The following is a 21815-nucleotide window of genomic DNA, read 5'->3' as shown; positions in this document are numbered from 1 at the left end:
GACCTACTTATCTTTATCACCCTGAAGAAATGAATTAGCAGCCTCTGTGATGAAGTGTTATACCTGTCTAATGATGTGACATGGTGCTTCTGGAATTGTTAATGTGCATTAATCACTTGTTTCAGAAAGAAGGAAAATGCTATCTGTCATATACTAATATCCACATAAAGAAAGAATTAGAGAAGGAATAACTAAAGAGAAAATAAAGTCTTTTATTTTTCTTATTTCTTTTATTGCTCTCTCAACTCCCACAAGCTAACCTGAACCAGAGGAATGTATTGGATGTACATGTTAGTATGGTATAGTCTCCTCCTCAAACTAAAACTTGTCTGTGCTTTAATTTTATACTGTTGCTGTTATTATTATTATTATTATTATTATTATTATTTCCCAGCCTTCCTAAATAACTCTGTTTTCTATTTATTTCTTCTCCACCTTACAAACTGACTTAAGTGTTCTTGTGAACAAGCACGTGAACACAGTTACTATAGTTGTAAGCATGACAGAGCCATACAATTGAGGTCAAGAGGGTTTGGACACCATTGATGACCCTCTAAGGAAGTCACGGACCCATTTTTCTTTGCAAAAAATTTTGGTTTTTGGACAAGTTAGACCTAAATCAATCCTTACTGCTTGACATTGGAAAGTGCTTGGTGTACAGATGTAAGAAACATCTAAGCCTGTAGAGAATTTGTATAAGAGCTTATTTGAGCCAAACTAATGGCATATGCCATGGAGCAAGATCTCAAATGCTCTGGAGAATAACAGATTTGCAGTTTCTTTCATGCATTTGAAATTAAGGGAATGAATATAAGAAAGATTACATGAAGGTGGGAGAAAGCAAGGTGGAGATTGCATTATAAGGTGTGATCAAAAGATATGGTGAATGTTTAAATTAAAAGAAAAAATTATTACAGTAAAAGACACATTGCCATTAACTCCCTCAAAATACTCCCCCTTGCTTTGAACACACTTAACCCATCATTCTTGACACTTTCTGAAGCAGTTCTGGAAGTGCTCTTTTGTGAGTGTCTTTACTTCATCTTCCATCATGACAATGCTCCATGTCACACGCGGCTTCTGGTACCACAATTTCTGTCAAATAAAAACATTATGGCGTGTCCTCACCTACCTAATTCACCATATCTGGCACCGTGTGACTTCTGGCTCTTTCCCAAAGTCTAAGTGACCATGAGAGGAAAACATTTTGAATCAATTCAGGACATTGAGGCAGCCACGACAGCAAAACTAAAGACACAAAAGAGGACTTCCAGAACTGCTTCAGAAAGTGGCAAGAACAATGGGTAAGTGTGTTCAAAGCAAGGGGGAGTATTTTGAGGGGGATTAATGGCAATGTGTCTTTTACTGTAATAAAATTTTTAAAACATTTAAACATTCACTCTATTTTTTGATGACACCTCAGACATAATAGTTAAGATTATGTGCTCTCTTGAGGGTGGTCTGCTTTAGAAGAAGGGGTTGGAAAGGGGGCATTTCAAAGGTATGTTAACCTAGATGCACAGAAATAATGGACAGGGCTTGCTTAAGGCAAAGATAAGCTTTTGACTAAAGAAGTTATATACCTGGGGAGTGACTACTCAACGTGACCTGCACCATTAGGAATTTATGATCAGATCACCCTGTGAAATTACTTTCTGTATAATCGCTTTTTGTCCACAGTGGCACATCCATTAGAACTACAGTTCCCTGTATATGTTATCTTGTTTTCTAGTTGTCATTTACCTATACTATAGTCTTCTACTATTTGTAGGTGTTCAGAATGAGTCAACCCAAGATGTACCTCTCTGGTATGTAGATTGATTTGAGCTTAAGGCAATCAAGACCCTGCAGGCTCAAGAGAAACTTCTGCTGCTCTTTAACTATCTAGAAGAATTTGAATTAGTGTCTTTGCTCATAATAGTGCATTAACAGAGATAACCTTTTCTTTTGACTTATCTATAGGGCAAGGAAAACTCCTAATTCCTGAACATCTGCTCTTATTGTGGTCCTGTGAATGACTTTCTCCCTTCTGAAGCCCCAAGGCACATTACCTCATCCTTAGCTTAGAATGTCATATATACCTCATTTTACCTTTCTGTCTTTGAATCTTTCATGTATGTGGGGTCTTTGACTGTCTCATGTATGCAAGGTTCCCATACATATGTATGTAATTACATTTGGTTATTTTGTTAATCTCTCATGTAGGTTCAATTATTAGACCAGCCAAAATAACCTAGAAGGATAGAGGAAAGTTCTTCCTCCACAGTTGGTGCTGTGAGCAGGGTACCTCACTGGCTGGGCTCACCTGAAGCTGCTATAGTAGAAAAATCTGGAGACCTCTAGCATGCTGGCAAAGGTAAGAGTTCCTGGCAAGTCAGACTTCTGTATCTCTACTTGGAGAGTTCAGTGGAAGTAGAGCGGAGAGAGTCCTTTTTCCTTTTCCAAATTTAGTTTAACAAGAGGAAATTCTTTCTAAAACTACTTTTTTTTTGGGGGTGGTGTTTAGCAACTCTTGGTTATTTGGTATGAGTTCTCATGGATTATGGCAATTCTATTCTTCTCTCTGCTTTCTCTAATTGGTATCTCTTCTTTTATCTTGTTATATGTCCTGAGAGTTTGGCCTTTACGACTAATGAAAATATTTTCTCTGCTCTCCACGATCCCGAAAGTCACTTTCTAGGGTACATCTGGTGACCAGTTGAATAGGCTGTGGTTCCAAGCCTTGGTTAAGTCATAAAATGTCCTCTTTGAACAGCCATGCCAACTCTCAGGGGACTTTGTCATAAGGGGCCCCAACCCATAAGCGGCCTTTTTCATCTCAACCTTTGTTGCTTCTTACTACTGGAAAAATCCCATTCTAATAGTACCTGCCTGCTGCCATGAATTAACGGTTTTGTGGCTGGAGGCATCTTATGATTTTATGGGAGATGAGAGGTATGGCATCCTTACTACCTGTGGAACAAAGGGTTTTGCTTTCTCTGACTATTTCCTTGCTGCTTTGGTTTTAAGCCATAAAGAGCTTACTGGTTTCAGTTGCTATTAAGATGCCAAGGCCAGATGATTGTGGTTTGTTTTTAACAATTTAACTTGTTTTAATGTTACTTAACAAATGGTGAAAAATACTGAAGTATAGACAAGGAATAATCATAATGCTGTGGCCAACATTATAAATATGGAATTATAAATTTAAAACATTTTCTGGTTTAAAAGGTAAATCTGATAGTCAATGAAGCTCTGAGGGGTCTCTGTGTTATGTAGAGCCAGTCTCTGTGTTCCTGATGGTGCTCGCCTTTATCCAGGTCCTTCACACTCTCTCTGCTGCCTCCCATCTGCTCCATCAATGGTCCAGGAAGACCCCCAGGGCCACTTCATCTTCCTTCACCAAAGCCACTTTGAACCATGACTGGGGTGCCACGGAAGCCACCTCTGTCTCCACTATGGACACCTCTGAACATTACACCATGGCCTCCTTAGTCCATGAGGCCATCTCTTCCTCCCCACTTGCCACCAGGGCCACCCAGGAGGGAGGAAAGCTTCAGGCTTTGGGGCCTTACACTGATTGTATTACATGCGTTCTCCAGGCAAAGTTCTGGTTTCCACACCCTGGATTGGGGCACTGCCAATCTCTAGCTTAGTGCTGGATGTTTCTTCCTCTGGAGTAGTTCCCTCAGGAACCATGGGGTCCTCTTGAGAGGAAGCCTCCTCTGTCTCCCCCATGAACTCCCATAGGACCCATGGGTCCCCCAGGACCTCCTGTGCCCTCTGCACCTCCACAGAGCAGTGGCAGCATCCCCCTGCTCTCTCTGGGCAGCATACACCCCTGCATGCTGTTCGTAAGAGGCTTCTTCTAAGGAAGAAAAACTTTAAGTTTGAAAATCCCTTGAAAAATTTTCCCATCAAACCACTCCATGCCAGCCTTGGCACTGTAACATTGCCTTTGGGCTTTCCTGTTTCCATGTCCAAGTAGACATGGATCATGGGTTATCCAGTTCTCTTATTCATCTTAACAATTCCACACTGCTTCAAGAAGTCTGCCAGGTCATCTAGAGTCACATTGTCTTTTAATGCTTGTTCCTAAATCGCACTGTTGTCGGAGTCTTCCTCTGGATCAATAGGTAGGCCTAGATCAAGAGCTGGTCCTTTGTCCATGGATCCACCAGGCTTATTGATGCCACCTCACTCTCCAGCATCCATTCCACCAAGTTGTCCTCCCTGCCTATCTCTGCTCATGGCTCCACGATCAAATCCCCTTCCTCCCCTGCCCCAGTTATCAGGACTACACATGCTCCAGTTCTTCCAGAAAATCTTCCAGACTCCTGCGCATAAACACCCATGCTACTGGGGTGGTCCTGCCGGAATGAACTCTGCTGCACATAGCTGCTGTTGACTTGGAGCTTTGCTGTAGAATCCAGTTGGTTTTGGGGAGCATCTGCTGCCCATTGTGGGCATCTTATGCCCATTGCTACTTTTTTGACCATAGATAACCTGTTGTGCATAGCTGCTTGGCTGCCCATTGGTGTTCTGCTGAGAGTAACTGCTTTGATCATAACTAGTCAGCTGTGTAGAGGAATAGCTGGTAGAAGGAGAAGACAGTCCGGCTGTGACTTGCTATATAGGGTAGCTCCCAGGTACCAGGGGATAACTGTAGTTACTCTGTCCATATCCCAGACTGGGCTGGTTGTAATCCCCTATGCTAGATTGAGGCTGACTAGTTTTTGTGGGTTTGTTACCATTCTGTGGTCTTGCAGGTACAGCGGCTGCCGGCTGTTACCCATAAGCCAGGTAAGCAAGCTGAGTGCCATATGCAGATTGAGATGCATCAAAGCCTTGGGTGGCGGCTACTGGGGCAGTGGTGGTATCAAAAGTACCAGTGCCATGCACCTGGCCAGGCTGACCATACGCCTGGGGAGCAGTTGGAGTAGTGTAACCTGTGGAAGGCTGTCCATAAGAAGTTGCATAGGCCGTCTGCCCATAGGTCCCAGTGGACTGAGCCTGGGTGTAGCGGACATCAGTGGGCTGCCCATAGGTTCCATAACTCTGCTGTGCATATGCCTGAGTGGTCTGTGTTTATCCTTGAGTGAGCTGGGCAATGTAAGAACTGTAGCCCTGATGGGCTGCAGCTTGGTTGTAGGTACTGTAACCCTGGATATCATTTTCTCTCCTCCAGATAATGGATTCTTTGAATTGGGAAAATCTTCTAAATTGAAAAGAAAGAAAAAAATATTTTCTTAGTGAGCTCTCATAAGCCTATAACAGTTAGTTATTAAGATTCCCATAATAAGGTAGGCAAAATTAAAAGAAAAACGAAATCCACTCAGACTTCTTCTTATTTACCTTCATATATATATATATATATATATATATATATATATATATATATACATATATATTTTCAGATTATTGTGAAGAAAAATATCAGGAGATTGGAAGTACAAATGTCCTGCAATTAAGAAGAAAAAAAATGAGAGAAAAAACTGGCAAAATCTTATTAAAAATAATCTAAAAAATTCATATCCTAAGAACTTGGCTTGGTAATGTCAAGTTGGAAGCTCCAAAACATGGCCGGACAGAAATGTGAGCTAAACTCCATTTATGGCTAGGGAACTACCAAACTTCTACAAGCCCTCAAGAAAATTAAAACCTAAAATTACAATAGAGGGATGTTCCAATTAGATTAGATAATTTAAAACTGCACTTAAAAAGCAATGGCTTCTAAATCAAGTAGACAGAATGAGATACCTATTTTTAAATACTGGTAATAGTGGAACAGAGAAAACAGAAAGGAGAGTCACAAGACTTGTCCCAGAAGGGTGGAAATCTTCAGATGGTTATTTTTTAAATTGGGGATAAATATAATAAAATGAACAATGATGGGTTCTTTTATTTTTTAAGGGTTATCTTGAATTTAATGCTGTTAAAGTCTCAAAAGTCTATGAGTTTTTGACACAGACAATAGTTTAGTGGTTACCAGAGGGTAAAGGGGGTGGGGGGTGGGAGATGAGGGTAAAGGGGGTCAAATATATGGTGATGGAAGGAGAACTGACTCTGGGTGGTGAACACACAATGGGATTTATAGATGATGTAATACAGAATTGTACACCTGAAATCTATGTAATTTTACTAACAATTGTCACCCCAATAAATTAAAAGAAAAAAGTCTCAAAAGTCTAACACTATGCAGATTATATTTATATTTATCCTCAATGTTGTATTTTGTTTTTTAAAATTATTTTTTTTTCAATTACAGTTGGCATTCAATATTATTTTATATTAGTTTTAGGTGTACAGCATAGTGGTTAGACACATATAATTTATTCAGTGATCTCCCGATTAGTCTGGTACACACCTGGCACCTACATAGTTGTTGCAACATTATTGACTATATCCTCTATGCTGTACTTTACATCCTCTTGACTATTTTGTAATTACCAATTTGTACTTCTTAATCCCTTCACCTGTTTCATCCAGCTCCCCAATACCCCTCCCCCTCTGGCAATCATCAGTTTGTTCATTTATTTTCTTCTTTAGATTACACATATAAGTGAAATGGTATGGTAATTATCTTTCTCAGTCTGACTTATTTCACTTAGCATAATACCCTCTAGGTCCATCTGTGTGTCACAAATGGTAATGTTTTATTCTTTTTGTGGCTCAGTAATATTCCATTGTATATATGTACCACAGTTTCTTTAAACAATTTATTGATGGGCATGCGGGTTGCTTTCATATTTGGCTATTGTAAACAGTGCTGCAATGAAAATAGGGGTGCATATACCTTTTTGAATTAGTATTTTGGATTTCTTCAGATAACTATCTAGAAGTGGCATTGCTAGGTCATAAGATAGTTCTATTTTTAAATTTTGAGGAACTGCCAAATTGTTTTGCATAGTGGCTGCATCAGTTTGCAAATCCACCAACAGTGAACAAGGGTTCCCTTTTTACCGCAGCCTCACTAACACTTGTTTGTTGACTTATTGATGATAGCCATTCTACAAGGCTTAAGGTGACATCTCATTGTGATTTTACTTTGCATTTCTCTGATAATTAGTGACCTTGAGAATCTTTTCATATGTTTATTGGCCATGTGTATGACCTCTTTAGAGAAATGTCTATTCAGGTCCTCTGCCTATTTTTAAATTGGGTTGTTTTGGTTTTTTTTTGTGTTGAGTTGTATGAGTTCTTTATAAATTTGGCATATTAAGCCCTTATCAGATGTATCATTGATGAATATCTTCTCCCATTCAGTAGGTTGTCTTTTCATTCTGTTGATGGTTTCCTTTGTTATGCAAAAATTTTTAGTTTGGTATAGTCCCAACTTGTTTATTTTTTCTTTTGTTTCCCTCGCCCAAGGAGATATATCAGAAAAAAAATATCACTAAGAGCAATTTTGTTAGCAGTAATCTGTTGGTTCAGATTTTTTGTTTGTTCTTCATTCAGTCTTGGAAGACTATATGCTTCTAGGAATTTATCCATTTCTTCAAGATTGTCCAATTTGTTGGAATAAAATTGCTTGTATTATTTTCTTATAACATTTTTAATTCTGTGGTATCAGTTGTCACTTCTCTTTAAATTCTGATTTTATTTATTTGGGTCCTCTCTCTTCTTTTCTTGATGAGTCCAGTAAAGTTTTATCAATTAAAAAAAAATATTTTCAAAGAATTCACTCTGGGTCTCATCAATCTTTTAAACTGTTTTCTAAATTCTATATCATTTATTTTCCCTCTGATTTTTTTTATTTCCTTTCTTCTACTCAATTTTTTTCTGTTCCTTTTCCAGTTTACTTAGGTGTAAAGTTAAATTGCTTTTTTCAGATTTTTCTTGTTTCTTGAGGTAGGTCTGTATTGCTATAAATTTCCCCCTTAGGACTGCTTTCACTGTGTCCGATAGATTTTAGGTTGTTTTGTTTTTGTTTTCATCTATCTCAATGTATCTCTTGATTTCTTCCTTGATCTCATTATTGACCCATTCATTATTTTACTAAATAATGTTATTTAGCTTACATGTGTTTGTGTGTTTTTCTTGTAATTGATTTATAGTTTCATATCATTGTGGTTTAAAAAGACGGTTAATATGATTGCAGTCTTCTCAAATTTATTGAGACTTGTTTTGTGTCCTAACATAGGGTCTACCTTGGAAAATGTTCCATGTGCACTTGAAAAGAATATATATTCTGCTGTTTTGGGGTGAAATGCTCTAAAAATATCAATTAAATTAATCTGTTCTAGTGTGCCATTTAAGGCCACTGTTTCTTTATTGTTTTTCTGTCTGGAAGATCTGTCCATTGGTGTTAAGGAAGTATTAAAATTCTCTACTGTGATTGTATTAATGTTGATTTCTCCCTGTAGTCAGTCAACATTTATTTATTTAGTTAGGTGCTGCTATGTTGGGTGCATAAGTCTTGGATTCATCCCTTTATCAGTATGTAATATCCCTCTCTGTCTTTTATTATAGCCTTTGTTCTAAAGTTTATTTTGTCTGGTATAAGTATTGTTACCCCAGCTTTTTTTTTTTTCATTTCCATTTGTATATAATATCCTTTGCCATTTCTTTACTGAAATCTGTGTGTGTCTTTCAATCTAAAGTGGGTCTCTTATAGACAGTATATGTATGGATCTTTTTTCTTATCCATTCAGCTACCCTGTGTCTATTGATTGGAGCATCTAATCTATTTACATTTAAATTGATTGTTGATAGATACATAGTTATTACCATTTTATTATTCATATTTGTGTTATTTTTCTCCCTTCTTCTTCTTAAAGAAGTTTCTCTAATATTTGTTGTAATACTGGTTTGGTGGTGATGAACTTTAGCTTCTTGTCTGGGAAGCTCCTTATCGCTTCTTCAGTTTTAAATAATATTCTTGCTGGGTAGCGTAATTTTGGTTGTAGGTCCTTCCTTTTCATCATATTGAATATGTTCTGCCAATCCCTTCTGGTCTGCAAAGTTTCTGTTGAGAAATCAGCTGACAATTTTATGGGAGTTCCTTTGCAAGTAGTTAGTTGCCTTTCTCTTGCTGCTTTTAGGCTTCTCTCTTTGTGTTTAAACTTTGCCATTTTAATTATAATGTGTCTTTGCGTGGACCTGTTTGGGTTCATCTTGTTTGGGACACTGTGTACTTCCTGCACTTCTATGTACATTTCCTAGCAAGGTTAGGAAAGTTTTCAGTTTGGTAACCACTAAACTATAAGACATGTCTATTTAACCGAACAAAACTCAAGTCAGCTTTAATATCAAATATTTTCCCAGATCATGTGATTCTGAAAAGCATTTGAGTTAATTTCTGTTATATTTTTAAAAATAAGCCCTTGTTTATTTAAGCCAACTTAATAGAGCTCTTTTATAAACTAACAATACTATCCTGTGATAGAAAATATCACACAATGTATATGAACATATAGACAGACACAAAAGGAGACCTCCTGGCCTTCACTTTAAAGTTACTGTCAGATGATGAGATAAAAGAACAGTTAGATCCACACTATGTTTCTAGCAGATGGAATAAATTAAAGTTACCTGTTTAGATGGCTAAGTATTTTTCTTATTAATATTTGGGGAGAAAACAATTAAGATTTGTATCTGTCTTTGGCAAGGTAGCTTTGGGGTCAATGGAGTGGTGCGTGCTTTCAAAAACCCTCCTCTCCCTTTTTTCCACCCTTTCAGTCTTAGGAATTGGGGATGATAAGGATAGGTGGGCTTCGAACTGTTTCTAGAGCTGTGTTTCTGGTTTTGCAAAGATTTGTAAGATAAAAACAATTGTTTTTAAATTTGGGTTGTAACTTAAGTGACATTATAGGTTGACCCACACGTCTAACTATATAATCCTTAATTTTCTTTTTTCCCTCGGGTATATAGTTTTGTTTTAGTTTAGTTAGGAGATCTTTAAAAATTATATTATGCTCTTGAATTTTCAGCTTCCAATTTTGTTAGATTTCTAAGCAAAAGTTATTAAACACTTTCAAATATCTTGTCAGGTTTCAGCTAGAACAAACTAATTATTTCTGGCAGTATTAAACAATTGCATAAACTCAAGAGGGTGCAAAGGTCATTACTTTCCAAAGTCTTTCCCTCTGAGAGCCAAAAGAAAAGAAAATAGACAGCCTTCAAGTCCCTGTTCCCCAGTGAGATACAATGGCTATTTCAATAATACAATCAGACAAGAGAGACGCAATCACTTCACATAAAGCCTGTTCAAAATGTACCAATTCACCTATTAAATTATACCTTAATATTATACCTAAATTAAGATTATACGTTAATTTATTTACAATACTGGGTATAGGAAGTGTTCCTGGTCAAACTAAAGATTCATTCCCTCCCATAAAACATTCAGGTAAACTCGATATAACATTTTTTTTTTTTTAACATAAAGCCTGTTTAAACATTCTAATGTTTAATTCAAATTGGCATTTGAATATTTCATGCCAATTCCTTCTGGCCTATAAAGTTTCTGTGGAGAAATCAACTGATAGTCTTATGGGAGCTTGCTTGTTGGTAACTAACTGCTTTTCTCTTGCTGCTTTAACAATTCTTTCTTTGTCTTTAACCTTTGCCATTTTAATCATAATGTGTCTTGGTGTGAGCCTGATCAGGTTCATCTTCTTTGGAATGTTGTGTGCTTCCTGGACTTGTATGTACATTTCCTTTGCCAGGTTAGAAGTTTTCCATCATTATTTCTTTAAATAGACTTGCAATCTCTTGCTCTTTCTCTTCTTCTTCTGGTTACCCTATAATGCAAATGTTGGTATACTTGAGGTTGTCCCACAGGACCTTTAAACTACCCTAATTTTTTTGGATTTTTTTTCTTTTTGTTTTTCTGATTGGATGTTTTCTGTTACCTTATCTTCTAAATCACCAATTCGATCCTCTGCTTCTTTTACTGTTGATACCCTCTAATGGAGTCTTTATTTTATTTATTATATTCTGTATTTCTGAATGGTTCTTTTTTACGTTTGCTATCCCAATTTTTATGTTTTCTATCTCTTTGTTGAGGTTCTCCATGAGATCATTGAGCATCCTCATAACCAGTGTTTTGAACTCTGCATCTGGTAGAATGCTTGTCTCCATTTTGTTTAATTCTTTTTCTGGAGCTTTGTTCTATTCTTTTATTTGGGACATGCTTCTCTGTCTCCCAGTTTTGGCAGATTCCCTGTTTTTGTTTCTGTGTATTAGGTAGGGATGCTATGTCTCCTGATCTTAGTAGAATGGCCTTATGGAGTAGGTGTCCTATGGGGTGCTGTTGCACAGTCTCCCTGGTCACCAGAGCCAATGCTGCAGGTGTGTCCCTTGTGTGGGTTATGTGTGCCCTCCTGTTGTTGTTGAGCCTTTGTTACTGTTTGCACATCAATGGGAGGGATTGACCCTCAGACTGATTAGTTGGGAGGACTGTCTGTGACTACAGTACAGGAGCTATTGTGCAGGGACTCACCCTATGGAGCAGGATTTGCTTTATCAAGGCTCTGGAGCTTGCCCAGTCTGCCTTTTGGGTGTGTAGTCCTTGGAGGTGGCTACCTGATTCTCCAGCTGAGTCCAAATCTGGCCATTGGGTGTACCAACCCTGGGGATTTCTGGGAAAGGCCCCACCTCAGTCCAAGTTCAGCCACAGACTGTGCCCTGCTCAGGGCCACTTGGCATGAGTGATAAAACAATCCACAGATGGCTGCTACCTGTGCTGGTCATGGCAGTGTCTCGAGAGGCCAAGCCAAAATCCAAGGCTGACTTCTACTAATGCTGGGCTTGGGGCTGCTCAGCCAGAGATATGGGACATACAGAAGCCAGATGCTGCTTGTTTGTGTTTTGTGAACCTTTAAGAGACTTTAGGAGATTCTGAAGCCTGAGCCAAGACAGGCCATTTATATGGAAAAGCACTGGAAGTGACTAGGGTTTGCCCGAGAATTGGGTGTGGGTGTGGTGGTGGTGTGGGTCTTAGAGGAATCACCAGGGCAGGGCAGAGAAACCTTGTTAGCCAGGTTGATGAAGACTCATATATGGTAGTAGCCTGTGTCTGCATCCTGGGAGGCCAGGAGGGCTCAAAAGAGAAACAATGAATTCTTCCAACATATCCGTCTGGGTGAAAGCTACCCCTAAAAACCTCACCTTAAAGCCAGACAACTCAGTTCCTCCTGGTATGTCCCTGGTGCTTTTTGTCCTCCTGGTATGTCCCTGGTGCTCTGAGCACTGGAGCTCAGAGCAAGTGAGTCCATGTAAGTCCGCGTGAAGGCCCTTTAAGAGGAATGCCTGGGACCCCCACACTGACCATATCATTCTGCCACAATCTCTGGTGCTTTTCACAGCCAGAAGTTGTGCAGACTTCTCTCCCTGGTAATGGAACCCTTGGCTGGGGAGTTTGGTGTGGGGCTGGGACTCCTACCTCCTTTTTTTCTGGGGGGGGGGAACTCTGCAGTCAAGATATACCTACTGATTTTTAATGGTCACATGTGGGTGTAGGACTAGACTGTTATGCATCTCCACCCCTCCTACCAGTCTTGGGGTGGCTTCTTCTGTATGTTCTTAGTTGTAGGACTTCTGTTCTGCTAGACTTCAGGTGATTCTCAATGATGTTTCTTCTGTAGTTTAGTTGTAATGTTGATGTGGTTGTGAGAGAATGCAAACACAGCATTTACCTACTCCAACATCTTGACCAGAAATCTTTGTTTTCTACTTGTAAGCTGGACTGGATACAGAATTCTTCTAGTATCCTCCAACATCTGGCTATGACATTCCAAATTAACATTTCCAATTTTTCTCCCATCTTTGACTTGGAATCTTTGAGAACTAAACGTTCCCTTTTTCCAAAGCAGTGCAAGCTAAAGGAGGACAATTTGATATAAACTTCAGAGAAGTTATCACACCAGCTTATATATGGACTATCTTCATGCCTGTTGCAGAAAGATCACCAAAGATATTCAAATTTCAAACCAAGAAAATCTCTCAGATTGTTACTGCCTGTCTTCAATCCATTTGAAGATACTTTGGGGCAGACATCTAAAAATCTTCTCAACCACCTGCCTTCAAAACCCAGAAGCTGGGATTATAATTGATTCAGTCATTAATCTTTGTTTTTCTTTCTTTTTTTTTTCCATAGAGATGTCTCTATTAAATACCTGATTGCTTACATCCTAGGCTTAACTACAGGAGTCCCATCATCACCACATCCTGAAATGAGACACAATTGTTTAACACAATTGAACTTTTCTCAAGCTTAGGGCTAGTTTCATGAGATATAGAACAATCTATCAACACAACATCTGGAATGTGAAACTTTGAGGAAAGTTTCAGAAGAGCGAAGTGTAGGGTTTCAGAACAAGACACCCCAAGATGTGCTTCTGTGGTATTGTTTTGACCTAAAGACAACCAAGACTCTTTAGGCCCAAGAGAAATTTCTGCCACTTCTTAACTACTTAGAGAATTTTTAATTAGGGGCCTTGCACATAATAATAGATTACCAGAGATAATCCTTTTTTTTTAAATCTATAGGGCATGGCAAACTTCAAATTAGTGAACATCTACTCTTATTATTCTGTGAAAGACTCCCCCATCCCAAAGCCACAACGTGCCTTACTTCATCCTTAGCTCAAAATGCCACATATATCTCTGTTTCCCTTTCTGTCTTTGAACTGCTCATGTATTTGGGCTCTCTCATACATGTAGGGTTGCCATACATATATATGTATTAAATGTGGTAATTTTCTATTGTTAATGTGCCTCATTTTATTTGATTAATAGATGAGAAAAAAACACAAAAAAATCTTGAAGGTAGAGGAAAATTTCTTCTTTCTTTACATTTCAGTTTAAGGCTGATTTAGAATAGCTCAACATTTTTATCCTCCTTAAGTCCCTCAGGTGAGACTTGGAGGATGAGGAAGAACCAGAAAAGAAAGGAATTACACTTCAATTACTAGCTATTTCCAAACAAGTGCATTCAGACCTCAACTTACCTAGATAAACACATCACCCTCCTTTTTACCTCATTAATATAAACATGATCTCTCTATAAGGTTTCATTTCCTACAGTTTCTGAGACACAAAAACAAGTGATATAATGTGCTATTTTCAATTTTACTTCTGCTTTGCATATCCCTTAGGGATTCTCCCTTCCCCATCTTACTAAAAATACTAACTCCAATTCTGTAAGACTCCAGCTATAATGGCAAGAAATATTGACATAATTTTCTCAAAAACAACAAAAATGAGCTTAAGAACACTAATCCAGTTCACTCATTAATAAAGTTAATACTTACCAATACTTGTTATGTGCCAGGTACTGGGAATGGCAGTGAACAAAGCAGATAAAAATATCATGCTAAACAGACAAAAATATCATGCTTGCATTCTAGTGGGTAAAGACAGAATAGAAGAAAAGATATAGAGAGCAATTAAGAATGTGCACTGGAAAAAATAAACCAGGGAAGGAGGATGGGAAGGTGGAGAAGTGGAGAGGAGGTCACAATTTTAAAGATTGAGGTCAGAGAAGGTCTCACTGAGTGTGACCTTTATGTAACAGCCTTTACTGAAATGGGGAGTACCATGAATGTGAGGAGAAGGGTAAGTCCACAGCAGTTTGGGGCATGGGCAGCTAGGAGTATCTTGGACCCCCCAAGTAGAAACGTAATCAGATTGACTTGGAGGTAGGATTCTGGTACCAACTAACAATTCTGGTCACAAATTCAGATGTGTGGGTTCCCCCCCCCCCCCATACCACCAAGTAATGATCCAACACAAGCTGGGAGTCTTACAATTTAACTAAATTCTGACACTATCTACCCAGAGATATCATCAGATTCCACAGGGTAAAGGCTCATTCCTACAATTTTACCCCCCACCTTCCAATACCAATTGGAAATCCAGGTTGAGTGCTTCTAAGCCCAAATTATGGATTGGGGATTAGAATATATGCTACCTTGGATCCCATTAATTTGCTAGGGCAGCTCACAGAACTCAAAGAAACATTTTATTCACTAGATTATCAGTTTATTATAAAAACATAAAACTCAGGAACAGCCAGATGAAAGAGATGTATAGAGCAAGGTATGGGGAAAGGGCATGGAATTTCCATGCCTCTCAGGACATGCCACTCTCCCCAAATCTACACATTCACCATCCTGGAATTCTCCAAATCTAGTCCTTTTAGATTTCTATGGAAACTTCATTATATAGGCACAATTAACTCAATGGATATTGGTGCTTGATTCAGCCTTCAGCCTTTTTCGCCTCCCCAGAGGTTGGGGTGGGACTGAAACTTCCAGCCCTCTAATAGCAAGGTTAGGTGCCCTGGAAACCATCCCCATCCTAGGGGGGGCGGGAGGGGCAAAGGCTATCTCATTAATGTAACAAAAGACACCTTATGGCTCTCATCACTTAGGAAATTCCAAGGGTTTTAGAAGTTCCTTGCCAGAAATGGAACTAAGATCAGTACATATTTCTTATTATACATCACAATACCACAGGATATAAGGTATTTTGTGAAGATATTCACATGGGAAGTGTAGGTGTAGAGTTGATATTAAAGCCAGGAGACTGGAAGAGATCTCTAAGAGACGGGTTGCACATAGAGGTGAGAAGAGGGTGATAAAAGTGAACTGGAATCTTAAGATGATTAACCATAGAGCTGGGAGGACTATGGGTGGAGCTGGGCGCCTTGTTAACTCTCTAGTCCTGACTTCCTGTTAAACTTTGTGGTAACTTCTGGGAGAGGAATTCATGTATATATAGAGAGAGGCTCTCTTGGGAAGGGTCTGTTGTTTTTGCATGTGTGTGGCGATTGGAGCCCTGCCCGGAGGTGTGCGTTCATTGCTGTGGTGGTTTCATTTCTTTTTCTTTTCCCAAATAAACTGCTCTTTTGGTGGACTACCGGGAGAATTATTTTGTCCAGTTGAGAAGGGCAAGGCCTGAGCCCAGGGGAACTAGTTAGGATGAGGCTGCACTGTGGAAATTCTTCATATCTAGAAAAGCAAAGTAAGAAACTCTCCAGATTTCTCATAGTTAACAAGTGAATCAAGATTGCACTGCTCTTTTTACAGCTACCAGCAAACTACCTAGATGAGGCATGCCAGGTGGAATCAGGCATGCTGGTCTCTGTGTCTTGTGTCTGTGACAATTTGCATCATGCTGTGTTCATGTAGAGGAGGAAAAATAAATTTCTTCCCACCTTTCTAAGTTCTTCTGGCTAGGCTAGTAATCAAATTGATATAAGACAGATTAACAGGAAAAATGACCAAATCTAATCTAAATTATTTCAAGCAGTGAGGGAGAAGGTCAGAGGTTCTGTCTACTGTCTTTCGTTTCTTAAAAATAGTCAGCTTAAAATACTATTCCAAAAGGCATATTTTGGAGTGGCAAACTCTGCTTCCCCTCAGTGAAATGCATGTTTATATGTCTCTCCTCATCAGATCCAGGACTTCTGAAGGGCAGGAACTGGACACTAGAACACCTGAGAGTAGAAGACCTGACTGTTGATCAATGATCAACATCATGTTTTAAAGTCAGTATCTGACATCATGTTTTCCATGAATATTTACTAAATCCATGAATGAATAAGTGGCACAGACATGGAACTAATAAAATTTTTCATGGACTTTAAATAAGTGCAAGGTGGATCTACCAAGATGTGATTCAGGTATAAAGGCTGGAGGAACAGGAAGAAGTGGCTCATCAGACGGCACCGCCCAGGGTCTCAGATCCAGCATACCAGCATTGAGGAAATTGCACTTGTAAATATTCTCAAATAAAATATAGCACAAAATGCTGCTTTTGCCCACTAGAACTTTCTCTTTGCTATTTGGACCTGGCTGAGTCAGGCATATCTTTTTGGAGAACTATTTGACAATCTGTATTCAAAAAAATCTTTGTAGCCTCTGATCCAATCATTCCAATTCTAGGAAGAAAACAATCCAAAATATGCACCAAGACTTTTTTCCTATGATAGTGTGTATCAGTATTACTTATTATATTTAAAAAAAACAATAACTGGGAACAGCTGAAAAGACTAGCATTAGAGAAAAAAACAAACTATGGAATAACCTGTTGAATGGGGAATAAAGCAGAAAAATGTTCATGAACATTAAAGAATAAAATTCAACCTTGTGAATTTGAAGATCTAATTGGCTTTACGAAGCAATTCATGACTTGGGCAGCATCCCATTTAACAATGAAAAGAGAGACCCAACGAGTTGTACAAAAGGAAGGTTTTCAGAGGCAGAAAGAGGGTCAGACAAGAAACTTAAAAGAATGTATTATTTCAGGCAATGACACCTTCCTTTAGAGGAGGACAGGGAATCTTATCAGACAGATTACCTCACTAGCGCTGACCAAGAAATTCTAGATCAATTGGTTAATATGCCACTCCTGGGAGAGGCCAAAACTGCAATTTGGTTAGTTATTAAGTTTTGGTTTGGTGATGTGGCTTATCAAAAGTAACTCTATTTTGTGGTATTTTATATCTTTTTAGCATGACATAATAACAATGAAAAAATTCAGCATCAAATTATAATCATCACATGAGCTCAGTGTGCTAAACAATATGCAAGTGCACTCACACAGGTACACAGTCTTTATTTTTCTTATACTTTTTTCTTATTTTTTTAATAACAAATACATCGTAGTAATTTGATTTTTTAAAAGAACTTTTACTTTCAAACATGAGGAAGAGTGAAAAATCTGCTCTTTGTGTTTTAAAATCCAGTTTTCCTCTACTGATGGTGGCATCTTTACCCCCAACTAAAAACTATGTTGTGGGGGGTAGTGAGAGGAAGGGATGGAAGGAGGGGACAGGGTGGAAAGTTGGTGCAGCAGGGGAGGGGAGGAGAAGGAAGTTGTTCCAGATTAAAAGAAAAAAAAAAAGGACGAGAAGCAGCAGCAAAAATTCCAAGTAAATAAGTATTGCCCTCCCCATTATGGCAGATCCTATGTGCGATCCAGAGCTTGAGACCCTCCAGAGACTCCTCTGGAGAAGGCTCCTTATGGCAACTAAAGACTGACTAATAAACATACAGTTTGAACAACAGGGATGAATCTCAAAAACTTCAGGCTGAGCAAGAAAGAGGCACACAGAGAAGTCCACATACTGTTGAATTCCATTTGTATGAACTTCTAAGATAATAAAACCTGACCTGTAGTAAAAAAAAAAATCAGCTCAATGTTTGTCTCTAAGGTTGAGGACCCAAGTTGACTGGGAAGGGGGATAGAGAACTTCTTGGGGTTGTAGTTATGTTCTGTCCCTGGTAAGAGTTTGGGTTACACATGGGTATGTACTTGTCAGAATTTGGTGAATGGATGCCTAAGGTCTGTGTGCTTCACTATGGGTAAATTTACAACAAATGAAAGCTGTATATAATTATTGAACTCTAGTTAATCTACTCATGTTTAAGTGCTTAGAGGTGAAGTATACTGATGGCTTTAACTTACTTTGAAATGCATTTTGAAAAGATGGATTGGTGGATGAATAGAAGGTAAACAGAAGGATAGATGTGATGAAGTTAGTAAAGTACAATATTAATAGTAGAATCTAGGTGGTGGGTACATAGGTGTTTGCTACAAAATTTTTCTAACTTTATGCATTGTCATGCAGGGTGTCAGGTGGGGTCTCTGGTCCCGCTCCCCACATAAGAACGCAGGACAGAGCCATAGATAGGGGAATCATACCACTATAGTCTCATTGGCGGCTGGGTTGGAGACACAGGAAGCAGGAGCCACACTGTGGGGACAGAGACACAGAGAGCAGTTTCCAGGCTCTCGGTCTCACATGGAAAGGTGCTGGCTCAGGTAGTAGATGGCCGTCAGCTATGGCTAGTTGGCCATCAGCTGTGGCCCTTGAGCCATTGGCCACTAATATAACTGCCGCGGCTACGTTGGAGAGTTGAGTCGAGGAAAGTTGAGGAGTCGGTCGGTTGGCAGAAAGCGGACAGCAGGTCACACGTTGTGTGAATCCAGCCTCCAGTGAGACTATAGCGGTATGATTCCCCTACCTATGGCTCCGTGGGTGTTCCTTTTTGGCCTAGCCATATCCTGCGTTCTTATGTGGGGAGCGGAACCAGAGGCCCTGCAGGCCGCCCCTCGTGACACACACTATCCACAACCTGCCATTCACTTCTCTCTGCCAACCAACCCCACTTGCTAGCTGCAATCCGCCGTGCTAACTGCAATCCGCCCTTGCTAGCTCAGCAACCATCTTCTTGCTAGCCCCCATTTTCTGCTAGTGTAGCCATGGCAGTTATATTAGTGGCCAACGGCTCACTGGTTACAGCTGACGGCCAACTAGCCACAGCTGATGGCCATCTGAACACAGTTGATGGCCATTTACTACCTGAGCCAGCACCTTTCCACGTAAGGCCGAGAGCCGGGAACCTGCTCTCCTGGCTCTGACCCCACAGACTCTTTCAGAAAACTTAGACATCAAATGTGGGGGATGAGGAACTTGAGCAGATATCAGGGTTAGGGATTCTTACCAAGACAGGGTTAGCAGGCCTGACCAAGATAGGACAGAACCAAGGCCTTAGCCAAGTGAAGCAATCGGCTTTGGGGAGTCAGACTACAGCTTCATCAAGTCCATGTCACTACGGTAGGTCCACCTCCTCTGCGAGTGGCAGAAAGAGGGGAGGGGACAGAGGGCACCATGAAGACAGCAGTCTTCTTCCCTGAGTGACCTCTGAGTTCCAGATTTTCGGGGGTTTAGTTTTAATGCTGTCCCCAGGCAGAAACAAGAAATCTCTCTGCCACCCACTGCAGATTGCTAAAGGAACTGGAGTCCAACGTTGCACAAACACAGAGAGGGAAGGCACAGCAGCAACCAAACTGTGGACTTGGAAAGGAAACTCTGACCACTCAGAGATGCCAAGAGGATTGCTCAGCCTGACTTAGAGGCATCCTGTTTTCCTCGTGGCCAGGGCTGCGGCCCAGAGAGAAAGCAGGGCACCCAGCTGCACAAGATGCCTGCCTGAGTCCCCAGAGGCCCTCTCCCTGCCCCCTCCCACTTGGCTGGCTGCTTCAGACACCAGAGCTATACCAGCAACTATGCTGCTTGTGAAAATCAGTGGTAACTTGTAATGTAAAGCAATGAGGGTTTGGTGGATCCTGAAAAAAACACTTCGAAAAAGTTTCTGTTTTCCCCTATTAAGTGCAAAACAGGTGAGGCCACCGTCATGCAGGGTGACAGGCAGGGTCTCTTGTCTCGCTCCCCACATAGGAACACAGGATATGGTGAGGCCAAAAAGGAACACCCACGGAGCCACAGGTAGGGGAGTCATACCACTATATTCTCTCTGGCGGCTGGGCTGGAGACACAAGAGGCAGGAGCCACACGATCCGCAACCTGCAATCCACTTGTGTCTGCCAACCAACCTCACTGGCTAGCTGCAATCCGCCTCTCTACAATCCGTAATCCACACTCCACCATGCCACATCACACCATGCCAGGATGCCACACCACCATGCGACACCACTATACCACCACCTTGCTAGTTTAGCCAGCAGTTATATCAGTGGCTAATGGCTAACCAGTAACAACTGATGGCCAACTAGTCACAGCTGATGATGATCTACTACCCGAGCCAGCACCTTTCTATGAGAGGCCGAGAGCCTGAAACTGCTCTCTGGGACTCTGTCCCCACACTCCACCCCTACAGGGTCTCGCTTCACAATGTACATGACAAGCATCTTCCGCGAGGATCCCTGTGCCATATTAGTCTACAGGCACCTATGGATGGAAAGAAACAGTAGTCTTAGGAACCAACAATGGCAAATCCCTTCCATCTGGGAGGATACATGCTAGCTTTTTGTCCTGGGAAAGGAGGGTCGCTGCCACTGACACCTTTCTTGGTTTGTGGTAACAGGCCTTTATGGCAGTGCTTGGGGTCCCTTGCGTAGTTTCAACATGTAACAGAACAGGGGACCCCATAATAGGCCATAGTGAGAGCACATAGGTTCCCCGAAAATCATCCTGGTAAACTGCTCTTTGGGGTTCTGTCCCCACAGCCACTGTGCTCTGTCTTGCCTCTTTCTACAAGGGCTGTTGACAGGCTTTCCAGTGAGTATCACAATTTCATAATGTTATGGCATCAATCCATATTGTTTTGCCAATGTTGGCACATTGCATAGAAGCATCCCCTTGTCTCCCTGGGTTGAGCGGTGGGCAGAGGGAGATGGAGGGGAAGTGTGTATATGTACTTCAGAGCTTGACCTCTGAAAATCCTATATATCTCATGAGAGAGGCTCCCAGTCTTTCCATGTTAATATACCACTAAAACCCATGACATGCTCAGTCTAAGCTTTTATTGTGAACACCAAGTTTTAATTGCTCGAAGTCCAAATGTTCTGAATCTCAATTCTGGGTCAAGTTGATATGACCACTTGCCCCTTTAGGTGAAGTTTTATGTGCTTGATCATTTACTTATTATTGTATCATTTAAAATATAGTATTATTTGTTTATCACAGAGAACGTTAGTCACCCTCCCACCTTAACGTCCCCCTCTACTAACTCAGATCATGAGATCACGAGTCACATACACAGCCTGGTGGGAACACGGTCTTTTCTTCATGTGACAGAAGGAAACATGCTCACCTTCTGGGCAGATGTGCTCCATCCTCCATGGTGCATGGGTGCCGGAGGCCCCATAACTCAATCCTGAGTTCAGTGTTTCTCTCTGGTCTCTGCTAGCTGATCCATGAAGCTCTAGGCTACAGATAAGGGTGTGGGCTGTTCCAACATTTTAAACCGAGCTTATACATCACCACTGGGGCTTGCTCATTTCTGTCCATTCCAAACCCCAGACACTATAGTTAACAAAATAGCCCACCTCTCCAGATTTGTTACATTCCTCCAAGG

At 40.4% G+C, this 21815-nt stretch overlaps 1 pseudogene; it reads right to left on the bottom strand.

Annotated features, from left to right (window-relative positions):
- Positions 1 to 3203: 3203 nt before the first annotated feature.
- LOC109438653 (RNA-binding protein EWS-like) lies at positions 3204 to 21580 on the bottom strand (annotated as a pseudogene).
- Between the last annotated feature and the right edge of the window lie 235 nt (positions 21581 to 21815).

The sequence above is a fragment of the Rhinolophus sinicus genome, chromosome 13 (assembly GCF_057876585.1).
Source record: "Rhinolophus sinicus isolate RSI-liver-muscle chromosome 13, RSI-T2T, whole genome shotgun sequence".
NCBI classification, from domain to species: domain Eukaryota; kingdom Metazoa; phylum Chordata; class Mammalia; order Chiroptera; family Rhinolophidae; genus Rhinolophus; species Rhinolophus sinicus.
The sequence above is the reverse complement of the archived record's forward strand: the minus strand, read 5'-3'. Positions and strand labels throughout refer to the sequence as shown.